Source organism: Loxodonta africana, chromosome 2 (assembly GCF_030014295.1).
Source record: "Loxodonta africana isolate mLoxAfr1 chromosome 2, mLoxAfr1.hap2, whole genome shotgun sequence".
In the NCBI taxonomy this organism is placed as follows: Eukaryota; Metazoa; Chordata; class Mammalia; order Proboscidea; family Elephantidae; genus Loxodonta; species Loxodonta africana.
The window spans coordinates 162,629,918-162,635,395 of NC_087343.1; positions in this window are offsets into that span (position 1 = coordinate 162,629,918).

The window sequence follows — 5,478 nt, forward strand, 5'->3', positions numbered from 1 at the left end:
TACTATAGTAACATTAACATACAAAAAATTAACTATTGATAGACTAATACAGGATTTCCCATTTTGTTTTATAAAGACACTAACAAAATTTATCATCTACTTCTGTAATTATTTTCTAAAAGACATGTCATGATTAAAAAAGGAGAAAGGGAAATATTTTATAATGTATGACAGCAGTTTTCAAGAAAGAACAGTTGTAACTTTGTACCATTGTTGTTACTAAATGGTTCTTAGGGTTCTTATTTTTCTCATTTTGCCTTGGAATGGCCAAAATTCTCATCTGAACCAGGCACTAGAATTGAAGAACCACTTACAAAGACCAATATTCCTCAGTTGGTGTTCTAAGAAACTCCAGGAATTCTCTGGGGTTGCCTCAGTAGCATAATTGTGGGGGTGGGGGGTGGGGGGGTCCAGCAAGTCAGAGTCCACTACTCTCACTTCAATTCAAGTAAGCTTCTCTTTTTCTTTTTTTTTTGGTTTATAGTAAGATGTCCCAGTTTGCTATGTGAACTTGAGTAACTTATTAGTTTCTCTGGCTCAGCTTCCTTCTTTATCAGTTAAGTAGAAATTTTGTTTGTGCATACTTCATAGAGTTTTTGCAAGGATTAAATGAGTTATTACATGATAACTGTAATATTTATGGCACATAATAAGCATTCAATAAGTATTTTATTACTGTTAAAAAATATAAAACATTGATGGCTACAAACCTCACACTCAATGTAGGAATTGCCTTTACAAAATTCCTAAGAGATATTCCTTCAGCTTCTTCTTGGACTACCCTGGACCCTGATCTGGCAGGCTTCCAGCTGAAGGGGGTCTGGGTAAAGGGACAAGACGGCGGGTGCTGATCCCATACCAATCACTTCATCAGGCACTATTACAGAAAATGAGCACTGAGACAGGAAGCTGTTTTTGAGACTTATTTCAGACATTGCTGGAAATCAGATCTTGGACAAGAAATTTAAGGATTTCCTCCTCTACAAAATGGAGATAATAGTAATGTCCACCTCAGACTTGTGTGAATCAAATGACATACTGTATGTGAAAACATTAGGGATATTTTATGCACCAAACAAGGGTAAAGTATCATTAATTTGGGTCACGTTATGTAATCATCTTTCACCAAAAAAAATTTCCTATGATTCATTGAGTCATTAAACCTGTTTCAGGGTCCTGTTCTGAGGAGTAGCCATTTCTTAATGGAGGTGACACATATGGCCAGGATATAATGCAAACCCCAGACGGGCTAGGCTGAAAATGCAGGTCACTTCTCTCGCCTCAACCTTATTGCCATTGTCCACTTTTAGCATCATGGGAGCAAGAGCTTCTCATGGTCTTAGCACTTCCATTCACCTTTAGCATCTGAACTGTGAACCTATGTCTAGGAAATTTTGGAATCCTTTCATCTCATAGTTGAGTAATTCTGTTTTGTTATTATAATGCATTTTTCTCCACACCTCAAGAAATCACTGAGTCATATAGCCTCATGGTTGGATGGGACCATCAAGCTCATCTAACCCAACTTTCTAAGTATGAAAGAAAGCTTCTTTGAGATCCTTGTGAGGGGGTCATTATCAAGCCTTTGTTTAGGAGATCCTTATCTAGCCTCTGTTTTTCCTTTCTTTCTTAGCTTTTTTCTTATTGTAAAAATATAGATAGCATCACATTTGCCAATTCAACATTTTTCACATACACAATTCAATGAGATCAATTACATCAAGCAGTTGTGCAACCATTACCAATATCCTTTACCAAATTTTTATCCCATAAACAAGAACTCAATGCTTCCTAAACAATAGTTCCTCCTTTTACCTCTCCCTCCCCCGCCTCCCCGCCCCATAACCACTATTAACCGCTGATCTCTATGTTGTTGTTGTTAGGTGCCATCAAGTCAGTTCCAACTCATAGCTATGTTGTTAGGTGCCATCAAGTCAGTTCCAACTCATAGCTACCCTATGTACAACAGAAAGAAACACTGCCCTGTCCTGTGCCATCCTCACAATCTTTGTCATGCTTGAGCCCATTGTTGCAGCCACTGTGTCAATCCATCTCATTAAGGATCTTTCTCTTCTTTGCTGACCATCCACCAAGGATGATGTCCTTCTGCAGGAACTGGTCCCTCCTGATAACATGTCCAAAACACGTAAAACATAGTCTCACCATCCTTGCTACTAAGGAGCAGTCTGGTTGTACTTCTTCCAAGACAGATTTTTTCATTATTCTGACAGTCCATGGTATATTCAATATTCTTCTTCAATACCAGAAATCAAAAGCATCAATTCTTCTTTGATCGTTCCTATTCAAAGATGTCAGTGCTTCTTTGGTTTCCTTATTCAAAGTCATCGATTCTCCTTTCGTTTTCCTTATTCATCATCCAGCTTTCCCACGCATATGAAGCAATTGAAAACATCATGGCTTAGGTTAGGTGCACCTTAGTCCTCAAAGTGACATCTGTGCTTTTCAAAACTTAGAAGTCTTTTGCAGCAGATTTTCCCAATGCAGTATGTCATCTGATTTCCTGACCGCTGCTTCCATGGGCATTGATTGCAGATTCAAGTAAAATGAAATCCTTGACTACTTCAATATTTTCTCTGTTCATCATGATGTTGCTTATCATTCCAGCTGTGAGGATTTTTGTTTTCTTTATGCTGATCTCTATACTTTTTCTACGTACTTCATATTACTGAGATCGTGTAATATTTGCCCTTTTACGATTGACTTATTTTACTCAGCATTTTTCCATGTCATGGCATATCATGGACGAACACATGTACATTAAAGTTCATTGCAGCATTATTAACAATAGCCAAAATGTGAAAACAACTCAAATACCCATCAACAGATGCATGAGTAAACAATATGTAGTATATGCATACAATGGGATATTACTAGCCTCTGTTTTGATCTATAATTCATTTGTTGAAAGATATAAAAAGCCCATTATTGACTTGTTTGAGTCAATAGATTATTCCTACTTTATTGAGCAGAAATCAACATTGATTCACCTTGTTATCTATGACAGACACAAAATTATAAGCATTTAAAACTATACCATTCATTTGTCCATTCCATATTTATTGAGCACTGATTATGTTCCCCCAGAAAAATTATAGCTAATATTATTTCCTTCTTACCATTTTCCAGGCACTGTGCATGCAAAACCTTTTAATATACGAAATATTTAATTTTATAGCAACTCTAGGAGGCATATGCTATTATTATTCTAATTTTTACATGAGAAAAATGAAACTTGGAGAGGTGATTTTTCCAAAGTCACAGAACCAGCAAGTGACACAGCCAGCATTTTACTTAAAGGAGTCAGACTCTAGAACCCTCACGCTTAACCAGGACACCAGTTAAGACAGTGGCCAAGCTTGAGAATGGGGAAAGCCTGCTGTGGCTGCATCAGAGGTATAATGCCATTGTAATTGGGAAACCTTTCCTAAGAATTCTTACCTATGTATTTAAATGCAGCAACCACAAGATTTTGGTGAGTCATCTCATTCCTTAAGCTTTCTCTTTCTTCTCCAATATTACTAGGGCTTTGTACCCTCCTTTTAGGACTGGGGAGACTGCTCTGAGGTTGTCTTCATTGAGCGGCAGTCAAGATTTCTCCATACCAGAAGAATGCGGTTACCTCAGGTTAGAAAAGCATACTGCATTAGTCAGGAAACCAGATGACATATTCAGATTGTGTACTTGGAGGAGAGTTTAATGGGAGACTATTTATTAAGTGTGAACATGATATTAAGAAATCACAGGGGATAGGCCGATAACTCAGGGTTAGTAACAGCAGAGGTGGTTAGTCATACCATTATCATCCCTAGAACTAAAGAGGCAATAGGAAGGAACCAAGAAAGAGCAAGACCTATATGGAGAGACGACTTGACAAGACCTGAAACACTGAGGGGAAAGCAGCCTGTGGAAATCCTGCAGGGTGGCAGCCTCCCTTCCATGATCAGAATTCTGCCTGGACTTCCCATTGGCTGAATCAACAAGTAGTAGCTAGAGGGCAAGAAGCCCTTTGATAAAGTCCACACCAGTAATCCTACCAGGCACAGAGTAAGATGAAGAAGGGAGGAGCAAACCTAAGGCTTCCACCCAGCCCTGAAGCTGCTATGATTTTTCTACTTACCCCACAGGTGGTCTCAGACTAAAGACCATCTCATGACTTAGAATTTTGGATTTGTAGTAAGGACCTAGGAGAACATCTAGGTATGCACACAACTAATTCAGAAATCTTCTTTACAACATCCCTACTAGTGTCTTCTTGGATTCCTCTACCCACATCCATCATCGTCAAGTTGATTTCAACTCAGAGCAACCCTATAGGACAAGTAGAACTGCCCCTGTAGGGTTTCCAAGGCTGTAAACTTTACAGAAGCAGACTGCCATATCTTTCTCCCATGGAGCGGCTAGTAAGTTCAAACTGCTGACCTTTCGGTTAGCACTTAATCATTACGCCACCAGGGCTGTTTTGGACACCTATATCAATATAGATATTGATATAGACAAAAACTGAAGGTTTCTAATGGTTTGTGAATGCTTCCTCGTGTTAAATCCAAATCTCTCCCTTCAGCTTCTGCCCATGGATTCCAGTCTCACCTTTTAGCATCTACTTGGACCAAGTCCGTTTCCTCTTCCCCATAACAAATTATCAGAGATTTTAAATAACTTACACAGCTCGTCCTCTGTCTTCTGTTTTCCAAGCTAATCTTTCTTAGAAAATATTCCCATCACATGACTGCTCATCTAAACACAACATATGGCAATACTTACTACCAATCTGAACTCTCAGCCTTCGTAAAAGTCAGTCATTTGGAGTTAAAATAAATGAGCTGAAGAGCTGGCTATACCACAGCACCTTAAGCCAGTCATTTCAACTATCTGAGTCAAAGTGTCCTCATCGGTTGACAAAAATGGAAATGGAAGTAACCCCCATGTCATCTGGTTGAAGTGAGGATCAAGTTAGAATCTATGTGAAAGGAAACACGGCATGGCGGAAAGGACACAAGCATTCTTGGCAAATTCAGCCTCATCGTATGATCATAAGCAAGTCACTTTTCAGCTCAGAGAGGCTAACACATTTTTTACTGGGGGTAATACCCAGGCTCACCCCTAGCATTTGCAAAGCATAGGACAAAAATTGAAATAAAAACCCATTTATTGTATGTCTAAAAGGTATTCAGCTCAACTATTTAAAACTTACAGCTAACAAATTTTTAAATAAAAATTCTTATTTTGGCAAATATGGCTTCATTGCAACATGAAAGTCCAGGATGAAATTTACAATTCTCAGGTTCCTTAGAGTTCCTCACTGCAATATAGTAAAATGGACAAAGCTGGTCCTAGGGCATCAGCCCCCTGTCCTGGCCTGCAATCGATCTCCTGTACTCATCCAAGTTCTGTCATACCTAATGAGGCATGGACAAGGATGCCAAAGCCTGCATGTCTAAGATTCGTCCAAACTACTGC